Below are 26,252 nucleotides of genomic sequence, written 5' to 3' on the forward strand. Positions count from 1 at the left end.
GGTTTTTATCATAAATGGTGTTGGATTTTGTCGAAAGCTTTCTCTGCATCTATTGAGATGATCATATGGTTTTTCTCCTTCAGTTTGTTAATATGGTGTATCACATTGATTGATTTGCATATATTGAAGAATCCTTGCATTCCTGTAATAAAGCCCACTTGATCATGGTGTACGATCCGTTTAATGTGCTGTTGGATTCTGTTTGCTAGTATTTTGTTGAGGATTTTTGCATCTATGTTCATCAGTGATATTGGCCTGTAGTTTTCTTTCTTTGTGACATCCTTGTCTGGTTTTGGTATCAGGGTGATGGTGGCCTCGTAGAATGAGTTTGGGAGTGTTCCTCCCTCTGCCATATTTTGGAAGAGATTGAGGAGGATAGGTGTTACCTCTTCTCTAAATGTGTGATAGAATTTGCCTGTGAAGCCGTCTGGTCCTGGGGTTTTGTTTGTTGGAAGACTTTTAATCACAGTTTCAATTTCAGTGCTTGTGATTAGTCTGTTCATATTTTCTATTTCTTCCTGATTCAGTCTTGGCAGGTTGTGCATTTCTAAGAATTTGTCCATTTCTTCCAGGTTGTCCATTTTATTGGCATAGAGTTGCTTGTAGTAATCTCTCATGATCTTTTGTATTTCTGCAGTGTCAGTTGTTACTTCTCCTTTTTCATTTCTAATTCTATTGATTTGAGTCTTCTCCCTTTTCTTCTTGATGAGTCTGGCTAATGGTTTATCAATTTTGTTTATCTTCTCAAAGAACCAGGTTTTAGTTTTATTGATCTTTGCTATCGTTTCCTTCATTTCTTTTTCATTTATTTCTGATCTGATTTTTATGATTTCTTTCCTTCTGCTAACTTTGGGGTTGTTTTGTTCTTCTGTCTTTAATTGCTTTAGGTGCATGGTTAGGTTGTTTATTTGAGATGTTTCCTGTTTCTTAAGGTAGGATTGTATTGCTATAAACTTCCCTCTTAGAACTGCTTTTGCTGCATCCCATAGGTTTTGGGTCATCATGTCTCCATTGTCACTTGTTTCTAGGTATTTTTTTATTTCCTCTTTGATTTTTTCAGTGATCACTTCATTATTATGTAGTGTATTGTTTAGCCTCCATGTGTTTGTATTTTTTGCAGATCTTTTCCTGTAATTGATATCTAGTCTCACAGCATTGTGATTGGAATAGATATTTGATACAATTTCAATTTTCTGAAATTTACTAGGGCTTGATTTGTGACCCAAGATATGATCTATCCTGGAGAATTTTCCATGAGCACCAGTGAAAAATGTGTATTCTGTTGTTTTTGGATGGAATGTCCTATAAATATCAATTAAGTTCATCTTGTTTAATGTATCATTTAAAGCTTGTGTCTCCTTATTTAGTTTCATTTTGGATGATCTGTCCTTTGGTGAAAGTGGGGTGTTAAAGTCCCCTACTATGAATGTGTTACTGTCGATTTCCCCTTTTATGGCTGTTAGTATTTGCCTTATGTATTGAGGTGCTCCTATGTTGGGTGCATAAATATTTACAATTGTTATATCTTCTTCTTGGATTGATCCCTTGATCATTATGTAGTGTCCTTCTTTGTCTCTTATAATAGTCTTTATTTTAAAGTCCATTTTGTCTGATATGAGAATTGCTACTACAGCTTTCTTTTGGTTTCCATTTGCATGGAATATCTTTTTCCATCCCCTCACTTTCAGTGTGTATGTGTCTCTAGGTCTGAAGTGGGTCTCTTGTAGACAGCAAATATATGGGTCTTGTGTTTGTATCCATTCAGCCAATCTGTGTCTTTTGGTGGGAGCATTTAGTCCATTTACATTTAAGATAATTATCGATATGTATGTTCCTATTCCCATTTTCTTAATTGTTTTGGGTTCGTTATTGTAGGTCTTTTCCTTCTCTTGTGTTTCTTGCCTAGAGAAGTTCCTTTAGCAGTTGTTGTACAGCTGGTTTGGTGGTGCTGAACTCTCTCAGCTTTTGCTTGTCTGTAAAGGTTTAAATTTCTCCATCAAATCTGAATGAGATCCTTGCTGGGTAGAGTAATCTTGGTTGCAGGTTTTTCTCCTTCATCACTTTAAATATGTCCTGCCAGTCCCTTCTGGCTTGCAGAGTTTCTGCTGAAAGATCAGCTGTTAACCTTATGGGGATTCCCTTGTGTGTTATTTGTTGTTGTTCCCTTGCTGCTTTTAATATGTTTTCTTTGTATTTAATTTTTGACATTTGATTAATATGTGTCTTGGCATATTTCTCCTTGGAGTCATCCTGTATGGGACTCTCTGTGCTTCCTGGACTTGATTAAGTATTTCCTTCCCCATATTAGGGAGGTTTTCAACTATAATCTCTTCAAATATTTTCTCAGTTCCTTTCTTTTTCTCTTCTTCTTCTGGAACCCCTACAATTCGAATGTTGGTGCGTTTAATGTTGTCCCAGAGGTCTCTGAGACTGTCCTCAGTTCTTTTCATTCTTTATTGTTTATTCTCCTCTGCAGTAGTTATTTCCACTATTTTATCTTCCAGGTCACTTCTCCGTTTTTGTGCCTCAGTTATTCTGCTATTGATCCCATCTAGAGTATTTTTCATTTCATTTATTGTGTTGTTCATCATTGTTTGTTTCATCTTTAGTTCTTCTAGGTCCTTGTTAAATGTTTCTTGCATTTTGTGTATTCTATTTCCAATATTTTGGATCATCTTTACTATCATTATTCTAAATTCTTTTTCAGGTAGACTGCCTATTTCCTCTTCATTTGTTAGGTCTGGTGGGATTTTATCTTGCTCCTTCATCTGCGGTGTGTTTTTCTGTCTTCCCATTTTGCTTATCTTACTGTGTTTGGGGTCTCCTTTTTGCAGGCTGCAGGTTTGTAGTTCCCATTGTTTTTGGTGTCTGTCCCCAGTGGCTAAGGTTGGTTCAGTGGGTTGTGTAGGTTTCCTGGTGGTGGGGACTAGTGCCTGTGTTCTGGTGGATGAGGCTAGATCTTGTCTTTCTGGTGGGCAGGTCCACGTCTGGTGGTGTGTTTTGGGGTGTCTGTGGACTTATTATGATATTAGGCAGCCTCTCTGCTAATGGGTAGGGTTGTGCTCCTGTCTTCCTAGTTGTTTGGCGTAGGATGTTCAGCACTGCGGCTTGCTGGTCATTGAGTGAAGCTGGGTGCTGGTGTTGAGATGGAGATCTCTGGGAGATTTTCACCGTTTGATATTATGTGGAGCTGGGAGGTCTCTTGTGGACCAGTGTCCTGAAGTTGGCTCTCCCACCTCAGAGGGACAGCACTGACTCCTGGCTCCAGCACCAAGAGCTTTTCATCCACACGGCTCAGACAAGGGGAATAAACATGCTCATGATGCAACAATTTCATTTCTTGGGATTCGTCCCGTTTCCAAGGTTCCCCAATGTCTCATTCCACCAAAGCCTCAACTTGAAGTCCTGGGTCTTGTCATGTAATCAGGTCCAGGTTCAGATGAGGCTGTGAAGGAACCTTTTTTGACTTTCTCAAATACAGCTCCTCCTGTATAGTTCCTCTTGATCTGTAGACCTGTGAACAGCACATGCAGAAGCTGGCTCGCTGGCCTGTGTCTGGGGCAGAATTTCAGCACTTTAAAACCCTAGTGGTCTCTGCTTTACCGACCAAGGTTTATTATTTCTGTCCTTCTTTTCTTTCTTCCCTCGCTTCCCTCGCCTCTTCTCTCTCCTTTCTTTCTGATCGTGGAGTGCAATATAGTACCTGCTTTTAGCACCAAATTACAATTCCAAGCACCTTTAATTTACCTGCGATCTAAAACTCCTTTACCATGTATTAGAAATTATTACTCTCTTTTAGACTGGCATCCTTTCCCAGCTGTAGCTCCGCCAGGAAAGAAGGCACATATGGGAGAAGTAAGATGCAAGATAAGAGATGCCCACCTGAATATCTGTGGACATCCTGTATTTGAGTTGTCTGCATGGTGGAACATTTTGATATGAGGAAAATTATACAGTGATTTATTTATCACTGTAATTTGGCCATAACATCGCTTTTAAACATTCCTTGTGTTTAGGACAACAGTAGGATACCCCATCAACTTTCAAGCTCAGGTGAAAATAAACATGATGCAAAGCTGCAGAAAATGCAGTGTGAAGTCTAGGAGACCACAGTGCCTTCAAGGTTAGCTTGCCGACAGCCTTCTGAGAGTAGGGGGTATTGGAGAAACTTTGTGTTCCAGGGCAAAGGGTGGGTTTTATTTCTGGTCATTCATTCATTCACTCACCAATCATTACTCAGCTCCCACTGTGAGTCTCAGTTTTACTACCCACAGAAACTTGTGATGGCCCTAGGCTGTCCCAGATGACACTGGGACTAGGTTGACAAAGGGAGTTGTCATTTCTCCGTTATTAAACTTTGATGAGACTCCAAGCCACTGCCCCCAGAGCAACATTCTAGTGTTTCTTTGAGATAAGGTGTATTTCCTGTACCATGTAATGTAAACAACCAAGGGATACGTTCTCTCCTAAAGGAAAATTCTATTTTTAACAGGCTTCAAAACTCCTGTTTTGCTTAAGCCAAAGATATTTATGATGAGATTTAAGGCACCAACACATGGTATTTCTGTTTATAAAGGGATCTTTCCGTTAATCTCTAAAATTGTCTCAGGAAAACACTACCAGCATGGTTTTAACAGATCCCTTTTTGTTTAAATATGAGAGTGAAAATCTCTATCCACATATGTTTCCTGGGTGTTTATAAATTGCACATCTATACACAGAAAGGGAGTGTGTGCTCATTAAAGAGTATTTTTAAAACAGAAAACTTATCCATATACTTGCACTCAAAGATATTTATTAAAACTCTTCAGTGTATTGCTATTTGATCTTTAATTTCTCATCATACTCTAAAAATATTTTTCCATATTTGCAATATATAAATGCACATATTAAATAGTAAGTGTAGAATTTAATCATTTTTTGGTGATTATGTTATCTGCTTACATCTGTGTGAGCCTTAGCAGGAAAGTAAATATAAATACAAATGGTTATTAGCAGTTGTTTTGGACTTAATGATTCCAATGACATGCATGATCTCAGAGCTCAGGAAACCCAGGTTTACGGAACCTCACCATTGTAGATTGATGACTGTAACGAGACCGTGACCGCTTCTAACAGAAGTGCTTCTAACAGTGGCTTAAATAGGATACAGTTGCTCATGTAACAAGAGGTGAGTGACTGGTGGTGTTGACTTGATTAGTTCCTCAACTGTGCCACCATAATTGCAGGTTCTTTCTGTCTTCCCATGCTATTGAATTGGGTGTTTTGCCCTTCATCTTAGCGCATTTACCTCTTGGTTGCAAGATGGCTTCTGCAATTCCAGTCATCACATTTATGTTCAAAGATGAAGAAGGAGCAATACCTTTATGAGGAAAATACAAGGTTTCCCTGGAGTCCCCAGTAGACTTCTGTTTATATCTTATTGGCTGGCATTGTATCCCAAGCTTACGAAGCCTGTTAAGCATTTCCAGCCTCTGAAGAGGAAGGCTGAGGCAGAGGGGGATGGGTAATTGCTGCCACCCACAGGGTCTGCAACCTCAATAAGTTGTAACTGCTGCTGCTGATCTGCCATCAATGAAAATGTCACTGTGCAGAGTGCGTAGAATGAAGTAGTTTGACTTAACGCTCTCCAGTAGAACTTCCTGGGGTGATGAAAATATTTAGTAATCTGTGCTAGCCAGTACGGTGGCTTTTGTCCACGTGTGACTATTGAGCACTTGAAATGTGTCAATATTGTGACAGAGTTTTTAAACCGTATTGAACTCTAATAAATTTAAATAGTCATATGTGGCTCGGCTAGCGGCTGCCATATTAGGTAACACAGTTTGTTCATTAAAGTTATTTGAATAATTTTGAGGCGCAGTGCTGACATTTGAAAAATCAGGCCCCTCCGTGGTTAAGCGTGATTGTATAAAATTGATATTGCAAGATGGTTATTTCCCTGTGTGTCTGTCTCTATTTTATATTTATTTATCTTTGCTTTGTAAAGTTAGCCCAAAGATCAGTTTCTCCGACTTAGCACAGATTTCTCTGAAAGAAAATTTCTATTCTAGAGATTGCTCTTCTGTAGCTAAAAAAAAATGATGCCACTGCAAATTTAAAAAACCAGCAACTAAACACCTCATGTTTGTCCACGTCAGCACTACGGCAGTAACACTGCGACAAAGCAATCCTTAAAGGCAGTTGCTCTAACAGTGTGGTTCCTTGCTGTCTGTTGTTGTATTACCTGAAAATGTGTTTCCCCCCATGAAATGGTCCCAATTTCTGAAATGTGTGAGTTTATTTTGGATTTAATTTTATTCCTGGCAAGTTTCATGAGAAAGAAATATTAGAGGAGACCAGGGAGTTTTCAGTATTGAGAGTCCTCCCAGCTCTGATTTCCTTGTATATGTGGGTGTTGCTGGAGGTTCTGGCAGTACTCTTTGGCCAAAGCTCTGATGGAGTGAACACATCCAAGCTGGAAGGGTACAGACCTCAGACGTGCTAATGGGAAACATCGCTGGAGCTCAGAGTCACGCGGATGGGGGCAGTGTCATCCCTGTTCAGTCTTGTCGGGAAATATGACAGCAACACATCAGCTTAGCCTCCAGGTTAGAATGTTCGTGTGCCTTGTAGGTTCCATAACAATGCATCTTTCGCTTTCTGTGATATTCAGAATAAAAGTGATTACTTTCTCTGACATGAAATTCTATACCCTTAAAGGAACCATTAAACTAGCTCTAGAAAGTTGGGAAGCATGAGAAGTACTTGCTTTTTGACTGAGACACACTTCTTGCTGGGCTGTGGACACTGACTTTGTCAGACCTAGAGCACTTGAAGGTCTAAGACAGACTTGCTCAACAATTAAAACAAGCACTAAGATTCGTATCAGTGTCACAGCTGAACAAAAGACGAAGTACCGGACAGATGAGTTGCAGTGACTTTAGGAATAGACTGTCTACACAAGGGTCCACAGGGTTAATGGGATGCAGAGGAGATAGATAATGAAGCCCCAGAGGCCAGCATCCATGGGGTGCTCGTATGGCCTCTAGGCCTGAAAAGTGCCCAGTGGAGCCTCGGGAGAGGGGCTGCTGAATAGGAGGTATGGCCCTGGATCGAGGTGAGTGGCCACTGTGAAAACCCCAGCCCTGGAAGAAGAGTGAGAGAATAAACACTGTATCTTTCTCCAGCTGCTTCCCTGTCCTTCCCTTTGCCTGGCACCTCTCAGAAGCCTGGGGGCAAGTGAAGAATGCAATCCACAGAGGATGGACAGTGGCTCTTCAGGGTCAACAAGAATAACCAACACGTGACTGTAATGTTGCCAGTGCTGCTGTGTGTGTACAAGCTGCTAAGTACTCGCACATACATTAGCCAACCCCATCCCTTACAGTCTCCACCTTACTAATGAGAAGATTGAGCTCAGGGAAGTGATGCACATTTCCCCAAATCCAACAGTTGGTTAATGACCCAAGTCAGGAGTCCAAGCTCTTAACTTCCGTGTTGTGAGAGGGGCCATGAAGATGTATCAGAAGGTGAAAAAATATGGCAACCACACCTTATGGAGACAATCCTAATCGTAATAGTGGGAAGAATGCCCCTGTCTTATGTTTCCAGACATCATTGCATTTGACCCTCACAGTATTCTCGGGGGTTTAAAAGGTTAGGTATCATTAGCCTCACTTTACTAATGAAAAGAGCAAAGGTTCAGGCGAAATGACCTGCTACAAAACTATCTCAGAGCTGGCATGTGAATATAGGTTTTTTGATTCTGAGTCAGTTGTTGAGGCAAGTTATACCCCATTGCTAGTTAGAAGACGTTGGCAACAGGACAGTTTAATTAAATCAAGCCAAACCAAACCAAACCAAACCAAAGACGTGTTATATAGACCTTCTGCTTAAATAGCAGCCCCCGTTTTGCCTCAGGGATCACTGTTTCATTTTGCTCATAATGAAAAGCCCACAGGGACTTCCCTGGTGGCACAGTGGATAAGACCCCGCACTCCCAATGCAGGGGGGCCGGGTTCGATCCCTGGTCAGGGAACTAGATCCCACACGCCTGCCGCAACTAAGAGTTTGCATGACACAACTAAGGAGCCCGTGTGCTGCAACTGAGGAGCCTGCCTGCTGCCACTAAGACATGGCACAACCAAATAAATAAATATTAAAAAAAAAACCAAAAAAGAAAAGAAAAGCCCACAAACTGTGATGGTCCTTTATAAAAGCGGTGAATAATGTGTGAATCAAAAACAAGAGGAAGGAAAACAATATTGGAGTAAATGAGTAACAATTTCTGAAAAAATAATTTGAAACTTATATGATATACTAAATACCAAAATTCATTCCAGAGTTTGATATAAATGCTTAATGTATGGAGTGATGACCGGGAGATGACAGTGTGGAGGTGATACTGTTGTCAGGTGTTACAGTTAGTGGATGCCAGGTGCAGTGGAGGGGCTTTAAAAGGGTTACTCCCCACTTCACAGATGAGGAAACTGAGGCCCAGAAACCTGCCTGTGGCCTGTGGCCTGTGGCAGACAATTCTGCAGCCCAGAGCCTTTGTCTTTGTCATGCTAACTCCAGATTCAGTGCTGTTAACTGCCCTGGGGTCTTAGGATCACTTCCATCCTGACCTTTAGGACACCATGAAGAAAGGAATTAGCAGTTCCTTTTCTAGAAAACCTGTTGACTTCTATGAAATGAACAACCATGTAGCTGCAAGCCAACAGTAAACCAACTGGGAAAATATTTGCATCACATATGACAGTCAAAGGGTTATATTTTATAGCAGATATTTTAACTGATGCATAAGAAACAGCATGCAGATAAATAGACAAGGGACATGCATTAGAATTAGCGCATTCGAATGTGCTTAGTAAACAAATTTGCAAAATTTTAAGCTTATTAATAATAAAAGAAATGCAAATTAAAATAATAATGAGGTGGTATTTTACATGCCTCAAATGAATAATAGTTTTTGTTTGTTTGTTTTTGGTTTTGAAGACCAAAGCTAGGGAAATTATGAGATCATTGGTATAGTGGCCGTGGAGTTTGCATGGCCTCTTTGAAAAAGCAACTTGGCAACAGTTATGAAGAATCATAAAATTTCCACACCCTTTGACCCAGCAATCCCACTCCTGGGAATTTATCTTGAGGCAATTATTAAAAAGGCAATGAAAGCCATGTGTAAAAAAATATTCATTGCAGTAATGTTTATAATAGCAAACTATTGGAAGCCACCTAAAGGTCCCAAAACAGGGAAAAGATTCAATGAATTATGGGTCTGTATAGTCACCAAATTAATTGTGGAAGTTATACGGTAATATAAGGATACTAATGATGTCAATTGAAAAAGGAATGAAAAAATTTATTTATTCTGTGCCTTTAACTGCAATAAAGTCCATATAGGGATTAACATTGAGAGTAAATACAGAAAAATAAAAATAATGGATGTAATGCGATGGGAAGGTTAGGGGTTCACCTGAGACCTGTGAACACATGAGATGTTTACACTGGCACATGGAGTTCTAGGTGTGTGAAATGGAGTGTCCCAAGATCAGGCTGAATAGGTAAGTGGAAGCCAAGTTGCGGAAAATTTCAGATACCATCATAAAAAGTTTGAACTTTGTCCTTAGGGGCATTGGAAAAACCACTGGAAATGTCATAACTAAATCTGTGTTTGGGGAACTCTCACAGCACCGAGAGCTTCAGAACGGGAGGGATGCACTTAGGAGGCCTTTTAATGGCCTGGGCAGGAGGTAATGAGAGCCTTGAGCAGGCAGGGCAGGGTGGGGATGGAGAGGAGTGGAGAGAGGCACCTGAGAGCCTTTGTCAGGTGCTCAGACATGGGAATGTGGGAGAGAGAGGAGAGAGAAGAGGCTGCCTTCTTAGCGTGGGTGGCGATGCTATTTAGAAGAGTGGGAAGAGAGGCAAGATTCTGGCTCCGTTTTGAATGTGTTGGGAGTATGGTGTCCTCCAGTGCAGTCCTTAGACTGCGAGGATACAGGTCTTGTCCTTGGGAGACAGGGAGGTGGTGGTGGTGGAACTTGGGCATCTTGGCTTGCGGGCATGGTTGCATTTGGAAGAGTGGAGGATGTCCAGGCAATGTTTGCCTCAGGAGAGAAGATGACAGCTGCGGGCAGAACCCTGGGGAGGTCTGAGATCTAGAGGTGGGTGGAAAGGGGAAGCAGTTGAAGAAGGAGCAGTTGGAGGTACGTGGGGAAATGGAACGGGGATAGAGTCTTAAGAAAGAGCAAGTGGATGGTGGGGCTGAACAAGGCTGCGGGTTCAGCAGCCTGAATAGGTATGAATAAGCCTCATTGGAGGCTTTTGGTTAGGTCATTGGACCTTGGACCGAACAGGTTACACTGGAGCATGGAGAGGGGAAGGATGGGAGCAGAACCCAGATGACTGAGAGGGAAGAACAAAATGGCAGTGATGAGGCAGATACATGACTCTAAAGTATGCAGGACTTTCAAAGGCTCAGAGAGAGAGTTTGCCTGGGACTTGGGGCGTTCCCAGGTTGCAGAACTTTCAATGCTCCAATCGGGAAAGTCCCGGACCAATGAGGACAAGTTGGCCACCCAACCTATACAGAATGTGTCAGCTAAAATATCCGTTCTCTAAGAGCAATTAAGCCGGGACGAGGGTACCAGATGTATATACATAATGCAGTTAAGTGGCAACACAAGGGAACAAGGCTAAGCTGAGCTGCCAATTTAGTGGGATGGAGAGTTTGGGAATATTTTTGAAAGTATTTTTGGGTTGAAGCAATCTGGTGAAATTCCGGGAAAAAGAAGTTGTTTTTCTTTTAAATTTTTAGTTAAAAAAACCAAGTCAGAGTGGCACAATAAAACCGTAGAAAGGAAAGCACTGGTGTCAACATTGACAGTTTTACACTAAATGGCTTCCCCGTTTGAGTTTTCCAGTTACTGTTTTATTTATTTAGTTTTAATTTGACACATTGGGGAATAAAAATCCTATAACCACACCTCATTAATTTGCAGTAATGGGGAAGTGGTGTGCTGTTTGATAAGTGAAAGCACTGAGTTTAAAGACAGAGGGCTCATAGACCCTTGGTCCTAGAAAAGACCCAAGTCATCTAGTGGAGCTGACGGTACCTGTGGAATCATTGTTCCCTGGGCTGGGCTCTGACTCCTGCCACCTCCTGCGTACTGGAGTTCCAGACCCCCAATCTCACCAGGGTTCCCCAACCTCACTGCCTATTGGTTCCCTGGAGAGTGTGGGCCACGGGACTCCTGCTTTCCAAGCCCTGTGGGCTTGGGACCAACCTCTGATTTCTCTGTGACTCTTTTCTCTCATTCCTTGTACAGTCCTTTTGTTAGCATTCAGGACAAGGTTTGTGAAGCAAAGATGCCCTTCTGTCTGGGGCTCTTTCACTTGGCTCCTTGCCACTGGCTAGGTCTGTACAGTCCACCCAACATTGCTGGGCCTCAGCTCTCTGGAAAAGAGGTTGCAAGATGCCGCGTGGGTGGTTTAGAGTCAATCACCTGAATATAGTGATAAGCGCAGTGTCTGTGCTAATTATTATTATTAGTTGTGTCCCAATTGCTTATTAACCACATGACCTTAGGCAATTCTCTCATCCTCCATTTCCTTACCTACAAAAAGAAAGGTCTGAATTGGTCGATCCCTAGGATCCTGTCCAGTTCTTGAATTAATGCATTTTTCCTGGTGCTGTTTGAAGCTTGGACCAAGGTGAATAATTGTGTGTTTATGCGGTGACTTGAGAGAATGACTTCAAGGGAAGGGTTCAGTTTAATATATCCTGACATTTGAAAATGAGAATTTAGTTGAGGAAAAAAGACTCAAAAAGGCTACAAAGAAGGGGATGTGGATCAGATAAGTTAATCAAACTCTGGGAAGATCTGTACAGAGAGCTTTCTGTTCAGCAGATCAATAAATTAGGTAAAATTTGGGCTTTTTGCCTGCATCCCCACTACCCATCTTTCTATTTGTTACTGTACCTCCTTCTCCCCCACTTCTGAGTCTGGCCTGTGCTCTGGACCTTGGCTATCCATCCACTACTGTCTTCTCCCCTGAATCTCAGGGCTCCAAACATGGAGTCTGGTTCTGGACGGGGCCCATCCACTCTATCCCAAATCCTGGATCTGTCCTCCAAGACCTGTCTGCACTATCCCACTTTGAAGTAACCACTCTGCCCTCTAGGTAATTACTGACCCTGACCTTGGCCTCTGCTCTGTCCAGTTCTGTCACTGCCCAGGCTTTGTCTTGTTTCTGTTATTGATTTTCTAAAGTATGTGCAGCAAGACTTACCCTGTGATTATAATTCATACAACTTGACCTTGTGTGGACCTGGGATGAATGGGAACAAAAGGAAATGAAACAGGAGAAGATTGTCAGTGATTTTTCTTTTTTATATTTCTTTCATTGTTATGATTCCCCCCCACCCACCCAAAACAAAATTGTGGAGAAGGTCATTGAAGGAAAAGCATTTCAGGAGAGAATCTGTACAAGTGTATGTCATGAAGTCTTAATTCATCTTTAATCATATGTTTTTCAACCATCTGCTATATTGCAGGCACTGTCTCAGGCCCCTTTTTGGCCATGGAGAGGGAATTAGTACTTTAGTGGAGGAGAGAATAATCAGGTATTGAAAATAAAGGGCTGTTAGAGAGGCATGTACACAGGTTTTGGGGTGCACAGCAGAGGAGACAGCCAACTGTCTGCAGTGGGGCTTGGGGAGTATTCTCCGAGTGAATGACATTTAGGCTGAATCTTGAGGGACGTTCTAGGGAGAGGAAACACTATTGCCAAAGCTTGGAGGAGTGAAGGACTGCCTGGCATGTTTACAAAATGGACGGGTTTGAGGTGACTGGAGGGTTCATGAGAAGAAGTAGAAGATGAAGCTGTGAGATAGAGCTGGACCAGGTTTAGAAGTGCTTTAGAATCCGGGATAAGGAGATTGTCCCGTGGTGACAGGGAATTATTGCAAAATTAGAATGAGTTAAGTCTAAATTAATGAGATTTGACTGAGAGGGGCTTGGGAAGTAACTATTGACGGTTTCATGTTGGGTATCTCAGTGCTTTTGGAGGCCTCGTTGATGAGACCAGTCATGGTCATCCTGGCTCCTCTCCACAAGCCGCCAGCCACGCCTTGACCTTCTTCCACTAGCCTGGCGCTTGCACTGGGTCTCATCTTTTCTCTCGAAGCCTCCCTGTCTCCAGGTGGAAACACCTGTTGCCTTCGCCCCCGCTTCTCTGACTCCGAGGGAGATGAACGAATCTCGTTCCCTTCAGGGCCACAGCCAAAGGAGAGGCTTTGAAGAGATCAGTTCCGACTGTCTTTCTTCTTGGTCCTGGTTTCCTCTCCAGAAAGGCACTGTCATTCATTAGAGCAAAACAAACAAAGCAAATCCTAAACGGCTGAGCTTCATATTTTCAAAGACCTGTAAGCCTCATCAGCATTAAAATAAGTTAAGCTTGGAGCTTACCTAGTGCAGATGTTCATTTTGGTGGAGTGTTCCACGCTGTGCGTTACTATCTGGAACAGAGTTTTCTGAGGTCATTGCAGAGCTCAGATGGGTCACCCTGTAGATCCTGGATAGAAATGGGCTCTGTCCCCAGAAGGCTGCTCCAGCAGAGGGGCTAATGGAAAGTGAATGCCACTTGTGGCCAGCCTGTCCCAGGAGACTGGGATATGGACCTCTGGGCTGCGGTCATATAGTGCTGTTATCTGTTTGCCTATTTAAAAGTTCAGTCTCTTTGTCCTTGAGATCTGTACATTTCATTGTATGTAAATTGTACTTCAATACCAATTCTAAGTAAAGAAAGGTATCTGTTTATTTTAAAAAAACCCAAAACTTTCTTCTTTATTTTTAATAAGAAATTTGAGGTATGTTTTTCAGGAGAGGACCTTGCAAATCAAAGGGACGATGACAGTGATCATATCATTTGTGGCTTTGGGTCAATTTCTTCTGTTTTTTTGTGTATCAGTTTCCTCCTTTGAATTGTGGCATGCTAGGTTTTTGGTTTTTACTTCTGGGTCTTGTTTCTGGTTTATTTTTCCTCCATAGTGGAATACTATTTAATGAATACTTTGTAAAAAAAAAACTGTTTAAGGTGTCACAGCAGCAAGAGTCATTAATGTTTAAGAACTTGACAACTTGAGGATTACCCACACATTTTTTGAAAGATCAAAATCGAAGACCTTCATCTTTAATCGAAAACATCTCCGTCAGCTTCCTGATCTTTTCTCTGGGTCGTGTGGTTATTCAGATGCTGGCCATCTTGGTGGTGGGATAGTCTCCTCCCTTGAGTCCCTGTGTTGCTTTCTCATCCCATCGTTTTGGAGCTAAAGCCATAGAAACCCACAAGGGACAGGGATGCTGGCGGCTGGAGTTGAGAAGCGGACTGGCAGTATCACGATTTCAACTGGGAGGAGAAACCGTCAGGTGAACATGCGTGTCCGCTGCCCCCACACAGGCGCTTACGTGCATGGCCCCAGGGAGTGGCACCGCATGACAGGCAGTGTATTTGCTGTTAGCCACTTTTACAAGTTTTCTTCGTATTTTGTTCTTCTGCTGCCTAAGATCCTATGAGCCAGGTCACAAGGCCAAGTTTTAATGATTTCACCTTTTGGGAGCTCTTGTTCTCAAAGCCACGTGCCTGGCTGTCAAAACTGAGAAAAGCCTGGTACTGAACGGCACATCCTCTGCTACAGGAAAAGCGATGTTCTGCTGGCCTCTTCCTGGTGCCCAGTGATTTCCAAACCACATCAGCAGAGGTGACTCAGGGTATATTTTCACTGCTTAGAAACCGCAGTAAACGAGGCAGTACAAGTGGTCGGCTGCGTTATGGGTTACATCTTACCAGGTTGGAGACCTCCAGTATGCTACTTGGAGACCGCTGGTTCAACTTTCTCATTCAAGCTTTTCTGACTTTACAATAAAATTTCTCCTGTCATGTCTATGCACATGTTTGGACTTAGGATAAGATGCATCCCTGGTTAGAAGTCAGCTCTACACAATTCGTTCTGGAATTCAAGCCTGCACCTGTCCATACACATGCCCTTGTCATGAGAACACCTGAAGGTGGCATGATTGAATGTTCGGTTACATGCCAGGAGAGCCTAGGTGCCCCTGCATGGTCCACGCTCTGCTCATGGTCAAGTGGTTCTGTGGGAATAAAGAGGTGTTCTGTAATCTAGTATACTGATTAGATAAGCATTTCAGACTCTAAGGCAGAATTACCCGAAACACCACCTCAAGTTAAATAAGTCATTGGGGAAAATCTAGTGCAAAACGTTTGACCACCAGTCTGTTTTGTTCAGTTCAAATCACTTTCACACTTCATAAGGAAAAGAGAAGCAATCCAGTAGAAAAATGGTCAAAAGACTTAAATAAATAGGGTCACAGAAAGAAAGTACAATTTCCAGTAAACATTCGAGAAGATGGTCAGCTCATTCCCTTAAAGAAGTGGACAATATAGCAGTAGTCAGTCTTCCCCACCACAGTCTTTTCCCCCAGGTGTCAGTAGGAGGAAGGGATACTCATCACTTTCAGACCTCATTGTTCTTTGTACAACTGTAAATTGCTGCTGTGATTTTTCTTTTTTTTTTTTTTGTGGAGGCTTTAGGTGATGTGTCCAGAAAAACAAGGCACGTTCTTCTGACAACAGCAGTTTCCCTCCTATAAATTGATTTCACAGTTGCCCCCAACACCTGTACTTTTCTACGTTGTTTGTAATAGTAGCAACAATGTACCCAAACTGCAAGAAACAACCTCAATACCCTTATGTGATCAGTGAAAGTATGTAGCCACAATTTAATGGAACACTATAGAACTTAGAGAAATGAGAGGGAGGGAGGGAGAGAGGGAGGGGGAAGGAAGGAGGGAGGGAGGGAGGGAGAGGAGAGTGGGAGAGAATGACAGAGAGAGTGATTAGATGTGCTGTGTGTTGCTGTTAGGGGAATATATTCAATATATAGTAAGAGAAAAATGTAAGCTATAAAATAGTAATGTGGTATTATCACATTTATATAAAAAAAGGAAACAGAAGAGAAAAATCTTCTTATCCTTTAATTGCCCTGAACATTTCTGGAAAGAGCTGCAAAAGAAACACAACAAGTAAAACAACAATAAACACCCTGCTGATAGTGATTGACTCTGGGATTTGACATTAACATTCAGAGAAGGAGGAGGGGTCTTTTATGTTTCAGTATCTGCCCTTCTGTGTTAATTCAATTTCCTTTTTTATACCAAGCATGTGGATATCTTTAGTGATAGTAAAACTAATAAAAAGTCCTCCATTCTTTCTCAATCGTTCTCTAATAATGCCCTAATCCTTCCCCATATTTGGTTCTAGAATTCTATTTTTTAAGAATCTAAATAAATACTTGTAGTTTTTTTAATTGACCAAGGTTTCCATAGCCTTCAGATATACTTATTTCTTTTCTTTTCTTTTCTTTTTTTAACTTATTTCTTAAGATGTGATTATGTTTTGACTGACCCATCCTGACGGCTCCCTGGACTCAACACGGCAGGGTTGGTGGGGCTGTGAGAACACCCGGCTTATTCCTTTGTGGGAGAATCCACGCTGTGGGTTCTCAGTTGAGAGCAACGGTTGTGAAAGTGGACTGTGAGTCAGATGAGGTGGGTTTGACTTGGCTCTGCCAACTGCTAGAGATATGCCGTTGGGCAGATTATTTAGTCTCTTTCAACCTCTGTTCTGCATCTGTGAAATGGGGCTGTTAATTATATCTCAATAAAGCTGGAAAAAAATACCAACCGCATTGGGTTATATGAATGACAAGGCATACTACTTACAAAACACTTAGAAGGGACCCCGGAACGTAGTCTTAATCACATCAGATATTATTCTTTCATTTTATGTTTATAGGCAAGTCCACCTCACCTCTACGTTTCAGTTTTCTTACCTTTAAGGTGGTTGGATAGAGTAAAATGGAACACCTTTTCCAGTTCAAAATTTGATATTTAAAATCTGCATTTCTGCTACACTCTTTTCTTTTTAATTTTATTTAATTTATTATTTATAAATTTACTTATTTATTTCTGGCTGTGTTGGGTCTTCGTTGCTGCACATGGGCTTTCTCTAGTTGCGGCGAGCGGGGGCTACTCTTGTTGCGGAGCCCGGGCTCTAGGCGCGCGGGCTTCAGTAGTTGTGACACGTGGGTTTAGTTCCTCCGTGGCATGTGGGATCTTCCCGGACCGGGGATCGAAACCGTGTTCAGTCCCTGCAGTGGCAGGCGGCATCTTAACCACTGCACCACCAGGGAAGTCCTCTGGTGCGCTCTTTATTAAGTCCTACATGGCTTAAGGTTGTATACAATTGTTGTGGTGTTTGACAGTACATTTACTGACTTGATTTTTTTTTTTTTTTGTGGTACGCGGGCCTCTCAGCGCTGTGGCCTCTCCCGTTGCGGAGCACAGGCTCTGGACGCGCAGGCTCAGCGGCCATGGCTCACGGGCCCAGCCGCTCCGCGGCATGTGGGATCTTCCCGGACCGGGGCACGAACCAGCGTCCCCTGCATTGGCAGGCGGACTCTCAACCACTGCGCCACCAGGGAAGCCCTACTGACTTGATTTTTTGATCAAGGGTCTTTGGCTAGCTTAAGTGATGGCACATTACATGATTTATGGAGGTTTTTTTTCACTGATAAAATCATACATGCTCTGTACCTAGTCGTGTCAAGAATTTGTTGTGCTGAGGACCAAGAATGGAAAGAAGACGTAATGTCCACCTCTGAGAAGTGTGTCTACCTCTGCCATGTGACTTGTAGAATTTGGGGTCAGGGGCTGCCCATACAATGGACTATGTCAGTGAGCATGTTATTGACTGAGAAGGTGGTCGGAGGAAAATTGTGAGTGATTTGTTATTCTTTCGAGGGGCCCTAGAGCTTAAGATGGGAAATTGCCCTTCCCTGAGTCAACACTTTCTCTACCTTTCTGGTCTCTAAGTTTTGCCTTTGTGTTTGACTGAGATCCTCTGAATTTAACTTTCCTAACTGAAAAAAGCCAACCCTGGAGGCGGATGGATGCTGTGGACAGATGTATCCCTTGAGAGACATGACCCTTGAAATGGCCGGGGAGCCTGATGAGTTGAACGAGGGCGGTGTTTGGGTCCGGTGTTGAGGATGGAGAGGAGGCTGCCCCCTGCACGCTGGCCCCTGGGCTTGGCTTATTCATCTCACTCAGCTCTCCCAGATACCCTGGAAGCTGGGCATTTATGCATGAAGAGTGGAGGCTTAGAGGGGTTCATTTACTTACCTAGAGTTGGAAAGTCACAGAGCCTGGATTGGATGGAGTCCAGGTCTCACCTGCTGAACTCATATTGTTTTTTTCTCTCCCTCTGGTCTCCTTGGTTAACTTCTTTATTTCAAGAACCCAGAGTAGGTACTTAATCTCTTCCCCTGGTGTCATTAATTTCTGTTGTTGGTTACAAAGGGGATTAGACTTGAGAGTGAGTTTGGAAAAGGAGCTCAGGGTCATGGGGCAGGGGGAGGGGAGATGTGTATTTCCTGGTGCGTCAGCTGGGACGCACAGGCAAGGAGGATGACTGTGATTGGGGCTTAGGTGCCCTGCTTCTGATTCTGTCTCACTTGCCTTGCTGTGCTTCGGGTAAGTAACTAAGTCTCAGTTTTCTCATATGTAAAAGGAAATTATATTACCTGTCTAGCAGGGTTTATGTGAAAAGTAAATGGCAAAAGCCTATAAAAGGCCCCACGTAGTTTTTGGCCGAAGGCACATGCCCCTACTCTGCTTAATAAACCTTCAATGGCAGCAATAACTGTGAGGTCCAGCCCTTGGAAGAGAAACCTTCTGGAATATCTTTGTGGCCTATTCCTATTAGCATTTTTACAAGGTTATCTTTGCATGGAAATAGATTTAAAATGGCACGTTGGAAAGCACACTTCTCCAAATTTAGCCCCCTTTCCAGCTACAGGTAGAACGCAGAGAGCTGCTTAGGGCTTGCCTCCAATTCTTAGTGACATTCTCATAGGAGTTTCCTCTTTGCCACATGGGAACCTGGGCTGTGTTTCTTTTGACAGAGGAGGAAAAAATAAAGACGTCACATAACATGTGACAGCTATAAAACATCTCTCTGTGATGGCTTACTGCTTAATCTCTAGGTGAACTTCAAAAAATTGTCCTTTGAAAGGGAATTATAAATTTCTCCAGAAGAAACTTTTGGACACCTGATTCAAGGGCATTGAGGACAAATCTATTTTAAACTTAACTTAGGAAGCACATTAGTATAGGAAAAAAGAAACTAAATAGGTAGAACCCTTAACCAGGTACTTTCTCTTTGTTTTCTATTTTTTTTCCCCTGTAAAAGGCAAATTCTAAGAAAAAGAGGCCACGATAAAGGCCTGGCTTTAAAACACAGACTTAGAGGGTCTGGGATTGTTACACACTAGGCTAGTAGGGCACCTTCTGTATTTGAGAAACTATGAAATTAAAATTGATTTCCAAAGAGTGACCTTGGAACCCACTAAGTTTCATATACATTAGAGGAATCTTAAGTTATTTTCAGAATTGTATTCAACCTCAAGTTGACGAAGGTATTCATTTATTAGAATGTATAATTTTCTTAAAATTCTGATTGACCAAAATGTGGTAGTAGCGTCAAACATTTCATTACGATGCTGTTGGAAGGTATGTATAAAGCTGCATTGTGATGCTGTCTTTCTTAAAAAGTTACTTTTCTGATCACCTCATCCATCCCGAACACTACCAGGGTCTGGCCAGAAGCATTTGAGAAAGCCCCATGGGCCTCATACCACAAAGCCCATGCTTCGTACTCTGTGGAGGTGATAGAGAGCCTGACAAATAAATGGAAACTGTAATGTGGTACCATGTGGCTTCGGAACAGAGAAGCATACCTTTCTCAATGGCCCATGAGAGCATTTCTCTGCTTAAGCTGAGTAGTATAATTTATGCCCATACCAGAAGTAAACGTGATCAATAAACAACTATATTTTACTTACACACTTTAAGAAAATGACAAGTATGCAAATAAAGATGTTTTGTTCTTCACAGTCATCTGAAGGTTTGGCACTTGGAAACCTCAGCTTGCCATTTAGACTACTGTTTCCAGAGCAGTTCTTGTCCATGAATGTACTGAATGAATAAACGAGTGAAGGGCGGAAAGAATACAGACATTAGATTATGCAGAAACCTCATTTCTCAGTGCTTACATAGACAAAGTGTTACTCTAATTTTGAATCTAGCAAATGCTCCTTTGCTTAAGCCTCTGATTTATGGATCAATTTTTTTTCCCCTAAACCAGCCTCCCATATTTGTTCACACATTTTTGTGGTATAATCTCTTTTATATAATCATGTCACTGCCCCCCACCTCAACTCCTTCCCCCACTTTTGAGGAGAGAATACAACATCACCACAATAAATATTTCTTCATTATTAGGCAGATTTGGAAAGGAGTTTTAGAAAACTAGTTAATGAAATTTTCAGCAGAGGCTGTCTGTAGGCACAAAAAGCGTGATTAAATTTTAATTAAAATATACTTAATAAAAAAAAAACAAACAAAAAATAATATACTTAATGAAATCTTATTGGCTGGAAGTAAATGGAAAAAGTTATTAACCCTCTTTAACTGATTTCACCAAGCTTTTAGATGCCTTGCCTGTAGGGGACTGCCTGGCACATATAAAGCCTGTCTGGGGTGGATCTTATTTCCAGAGCAGCCATGGTTCACTGCTGGCTTCTGGCGCCATATTGGCATATGGCATTCAGCCTTTTTTTTCACTTTCCCAACAAATAATCTGCATGCAAATAAACAAAATTATAAGACAAAAAGCTACATTCTTTGAATTTTATTTTTACCTATGCAGCAAGACATATTGGAAAAAGAGCCTTGACGCTTTCTCACTTTCCCACTCTAAGTTTTTTTTGACAAACTCTTCCTTGTCATCTAGAATGCCCATCTTCCCAATGTCTTTCCATATTTTAACCGTTTTTTAAAAGGTCATTTATTTCTTTTGGTTTCACTGCCCTTAGGGCTTGTTGTTGGTTTGTGGAAGTGGAAAGGCAGCACGAGGAGGCGCAGCTGCTTCTTTGTAGTCTTTTTTACTTATAAGAAGGCATGTGTCCTTTCTGCTCATATTCTATTGACTAGAACTCAACCATCAGTTCATTCCTAATTCCAAGGAATGTGAAGAGACATGGTTCAACCAAGTACCCAGGAAGGAGGGGAAACAGATTCTGGTGACCAGCCAGTATCCCTGCCACAGAGACTCTTCTAGGTGAAGGTGTGCAAGTGGTTGGCCAGTGAGCCACCTTGGCCTTGCTGATGTATTTCCTTTGGCCAACACAGTGCTTGTAGACGTTTTAAATTGTAGCAGACACCAAAAGATCAGGAGATTTTATATAAATATCTGGCCTCTTGGCTTCTCTTGAAAAATGTGACTCTCTGGCAGTGTTTACTTCTATTCTTGCTTCATTTTTGTTTAGAGTTCAGTGGGGGGCTCTGCCTTTTGAGTGGGCATGCACTCTTTTGTTTGCCATAGCATTCCCTGTTGTCTCTCAAGAAAGCCAAGCATCGGTTGCCCTTATCATCTTATACCAGACCTGCTTCTCTAATTCCTTCATGACTCCAAGATTGGAAACCAGAACACTGATACACAGTCCCAGTCTCTGTCTCTGTCTCTCTTTCTCTCTCTCTATCTCTCTTCTATCATCTATTTATCTATCTATCTATCTATCTATCATCTATCTGTATTTCTCTATTTTTCTCTCTTTCTCTATCTCATTATACCAGATGGATTATAGGAGACACTCACCTATAACGTAGATAGGTCTAAGAAATAATATTCTGTTTGGTTAGGAATGGTTTCAGTGAGTTTATAGAATTGCAATTACTGGTTTTTTTGTTTTTGTTTTTTTGTTTTGTTTTTTTTTTGCGGTACGCGGGCCTCTCACTGTTGTGGCCTCTCCCGTCGCGGAGCACAGGCTCCGGACGCGCAGGCTCAGCATCCATGGCTCACGGGCCCAGCCGTTCCGCGGCATGTGGGATCTTCCCGGCCCAGGGCACGAACCCGTGTCCCCTGCATCGGCAGGCGGACTCTCAACCACTGCGCCACCAGGGAAGCCCCGCAATTACTGTTGAGAGGAAGGAAGAAAGGGGGGGAGAAGGGGGAGGAAGAGAAATGAAGGGAACGGTGAAGGGAATGCATTCTATGATTTTGGAAAAAAAAAAAAGAAAAGAAAAAACTCTTCTGGGTCTCTGCATAAAAACCTAGCTGCATTCTGCATAAATATGTTTTATATATTTTATTTATATAAAAGCCCCATTTTATTCTATCTAAGATTTGTAATTGGAAATGGGATCTTAATCCTGTAAAACTAGGAGTGGAGAAATATATGTTTCTTTTTGTGATAATTGTTACCAGGACCAATTGTATGTCCAGAGGGAAGTGGTAAAAGAGATGAGACATAGCAGTGAGCTGAGAGAAAATCCTTCCCTTCGGACTGAAAAGGCTTTTCATGGGGATTTACGAAGCCCTTGCTCTAGAGATGCAACTGATCGGGTAGTGATGGGGTGCTTGTCTTTCTACTTTGCAAAGTCATGGTAGAGAAAGCCAGAGTCCGGAGGTCACCTGGCGGGCCTCAGTCACTGAACTCACAGGCAGAAAGACACAACGGAGCCATCTCCATCAGGAGCCAGATCGTGGTGGTGATTAACAAAGAAGAGCACCGGGGACTGAAGCTTGCAGCTGCTCTTGATCCAGGTATGGCCAGAGCTGTGAAGTGAGGGGCGCGTTTAGGCACACGATACTCAGAGCCAAGGGGAGTTACTGTGAGTTAATCCTCTGAGCCTATAGATGAGGGTAGTAGTGACAACTCAGTCTTAAACGCTGTAGCAGCTTTTGCTGTTTGCTTACTAAGTAAGCCCTGTTTTAAAAACCCGGCGATAGGGGGTAAGGCATCATAATCAAGGTGTCCGAGGCTCTAAATATGAAGACAGTGTTTTCTAGTCCTTGCTGTAGGTCAGAACCACTATAGAAGTATTTACTAATGCAGACTCCAAGGCTTTATCTCAGACTTGTATGAAAACAGCTCTGCCTGGCTGGCAGGCAGAGGACTCTGAATTTTTATCAAGTGATTGTTATACAGCCGGCTTGGTGTGGGTCTGACAGTCCACATCTGAGAACCACTGGGTGAAGTGATTTGCCGAAGGATGGATAGCTCATAAATAGCAGATCCAGGTCCAACTCCAACTGCATCCTTTACTGCAGATTGAGTTCATCTGCTGGAGCCAGGGTTAAAGTGTTTGATCTGTTTGGTAAGGTTTGATAATAATCAAAGACAGCAAAAAAAGAAACTCATTGTTGAGCATCTCCTATGCTAAAACAGTATTCATATGTTTTTATTTCATCCTATGCTAACACCGCGAGGTGAGTGTTTTCCATTCACATTTTCCACCTCAGGATACTGAGGCCAGGAGAAGTTCAGTGCCACGTTTATGGCCCCATGGTTTTGTTTAATGGAAGAGTAGAATAAAATTCAAAGCCAGGGCTTCCCTGGTGGCGCAGTGGTTGAGAGTCCACCTGCCGATGCAGGGGACACGGGTTCGTGCCCCGGTCCGGGAAGATCCCACATGCCACAGAGAGGCTGGGGCCGTGAGCCATAGCTGCTGAGCCTGCGCATCTGGAGCCTGTGCTCCGCAACGGGAGAGGCCACAACAGTGAGAGGCCTGTGTACCGCAAAAAAAAAAAAAAAATTCAAATCCAGGTCATCAGTAGGGTGACCCTATAACGATGCCATACAAGTGTTTCTCTAGATTTGTGCCCTTTAAATCTTACGTTGAATCATATAAAACATGTTTTAAAATTTTTTATTTATTAAAGTTAATAACTACATTAGTAATAGGAAAAGCAAAATTAAATAGAAGAGTTTCTATTTCATGCCCAAGGAGAACCAAGCTATTGATCTCCCAAGCCATTATCAAAACGTGGTCATCTCCTACCTTGCTTCTCAAAGGATGGGCCAAGGGTGCAGTATCAGTGTCACCTGGGAGCTTGCTAGAGAAGCAGACCATTGTCAGGTGCCACCCCACACATGTTGACCCAGCATCTGCATCTTAACAAAATCCCCAGTGATGCCTATGCACATAAAGTTTGAGAAATACTGAACCGTTGCTGGAAACCAGATATCTTATGGAGAAATAAACAGGCTCATCGTCTTGTCCCTGCCAGTGCAGATGTGAGAAGTGATGGTTGACAGAGCAGAAGGCTGGAGTTAAGCCCAGGAGATGGTTTGTAGGTCATACTAAGGGTACTGATATAGAAAATAAAAAATTTGATTTGATTGCTTTTGTTGAGTTGTAAGCATATTTATTTAACTTATAATGTCAGGGTTAAAGAGCTAGAATTGGATCCATTCACCTTGGAACATAAAAAAAAACAACATACAGCAGAGTATATGTATGAGTGCATAACCAATGCCTTTTGATTGTGAAGAGGTTTATTGTTGAAGTTCTGCTGGGAGAATCTATAAACTGAATTTAAGAGACTTGTCAGGACACAGGATCTATTTAACTGAAATAAGGTTTCTTTGCCATGATTATTGTTTCTCTATTACTTATATCCCTTTCCTGATGACTCTTAGGCAGAATATAATGAACATTGAGATGCTAAAAGGCCATATTAATCATCTCTTGTGACACTTGTTAGGATCTTGGTATTTTTTGGTAGTTATGCAAGCAACCACAATCACTTATTAGCAATATTTATTTCTTTAGGCAATAATTTTTAATTTGTTTTTATGAGGAACATCCCCAGAGTGTGGCTTGCAGAAGAATCAGAGCAGTGGAATTAACTTTGGCAAATAGTTTTGTATATACTTGTGTTTTTGGTCTGAGTAAGAAAAATCTACATTTCACCCAAAGCACACAGGATCTATTTCGGCATCAGCTTGATAATGAGACAGTAATTGGTGTGTAAGCCGTTCATTCTCCGCGTTTTCTCATGGGGCATAATTTGTCTCTTATTTGTCAGGGATGGGTTCTGGGAAACAACACTCCCTTTCATGATGGGCAGAGCAAATGTTCTAAAACATTATCATAGCTGGGATTAATGGTCCACTATGGATTTATGTCAAGAATGTTAATGATTTGTTTATGAATAAGTGGGCCTGTCGCATGGTGAAACAGTAGCCTGCAGAATTGCTGAATGGACAGTTTGCTTGCAGAGGATTCTTGGAGGAAATAAATACTCTTGCCAGGCCTTTTGCTTCTCTTAAATCGCTACTGTGAATTGACTTTGGGATTTGAAATGGTGGCATTTACCTTACAAAATCCTGGGCTCACTATTACCGATCTTGTAACTAAATTTTCTCGATATAGCACGAACAAAGAATATCTTTTCAGGATTGAAAGTAATTTGTTTCTGGTAAAACACTGTGAGAAAATAATGATTTAATTAAAACTCTAATTGAGTAAAATCCCTCCATCCCCCTGTCACCAGATTGCATGTTCTTTTTTGAAAAGCATGTCAGTCTGTGGAAGACATGAATTTGCAGTAGATTTTAATTGGTAGATGAAAGTCAATTATTGCCAGGCAGAGTTTAGGAAATGAAAAGCAAATGAAGATTATATGATGATTCATACAAACACATATAGATTGACATAAAAATATGTGTGTGCGTGTATGTGTATGTGTATGGTATGTACGTGTGATGGGTGTGTGTGTCGGTGGCTGGCTTGCGGTGTAAATGTTTATGATGTAATTTAATGATGTGTATGTTAGTCACTTTTTAAACATCCACCTTTTTATGAATGATGATGTTGGCTTTCTCTGAAGGAGAAATTTATACAACTGTTATTCTATTTATGTAAAGAAGATACATTTCTTCTTTTTGCTTTGGGATAGAACTGGTATAGTCAAATTTCTCTTGACTTGTGTTCAGAGGGTCTTAAAAACTTAAATAAGGTAACTTTATAAACTTCTGATTGCAATCTGGGGAGTTTCATACCATAAGTGTGACCTAAAAGATATTAACATCTAGGATCCTATATAATAAAAAATGTATAATATTTGTTTAATGAAAGTGACATCTGCATTTACTAGCCAGAGAGTACCCATCAGCTTAACTTGCTTCATCCTTACAGCAGTCCTGGTTTTTCTGTGGTTATAAAGCCATGGAGTCAAGTCTCAAGGCAGGATTATTTGAGTCCAGATCTCATGTTATTTCTGTTGTATTGTGTCACAGGATCAAAATCCATGTAACCTCTCTCCTTGTGTCCCTCTGTACT

At 41.8% G+C, this 26,252-nt stretch overlaps 1 protein-coding gene across 2 annotated transcripts in view; it reads left to right on the plus strand.

Moving 5' to 3' along the window:
- The window catches only part of PID1 (phosphotyrosine interaction domain containing 1), a 257,491-nt gene that overhangs the window by 41,720 nt on the left and 189,519 nt on the right, over nucleotides 1–26,252 (plus strand). Inside the window, exon 1 of one of the 2 annotated variants that reach the window (XM_060015983.1) lies at nucleotides 22,149–22,728. The exons of the other annotated variant lie outside the window; for it this stretch is intronic. The gene's annotated coding sequence lies outside the window, so the exon portion shown is untranslated. Of the gene's footprint in view, nucleotides 1–22,148; nucleotides 22,729–26,252 lie in introns of those variants that run through there. 2 annotated transcript variants of the gene reach the window in all.

Source organism: Delphinus delphis, chromosome 7 (assembly GCF_949987515.2).
Source record: "Delphinus delphis chromosome 7, mDelDel1.2, whole genome shotgun sequence".
In the NCBI taxonomy this organism is placed as follows: domain Eukaryota; kingdom Metazoa; phylum Chordata; class Mammalia; order Artiodactyla; family Delphinidae; genus Delphinus; species Delphinus delphis.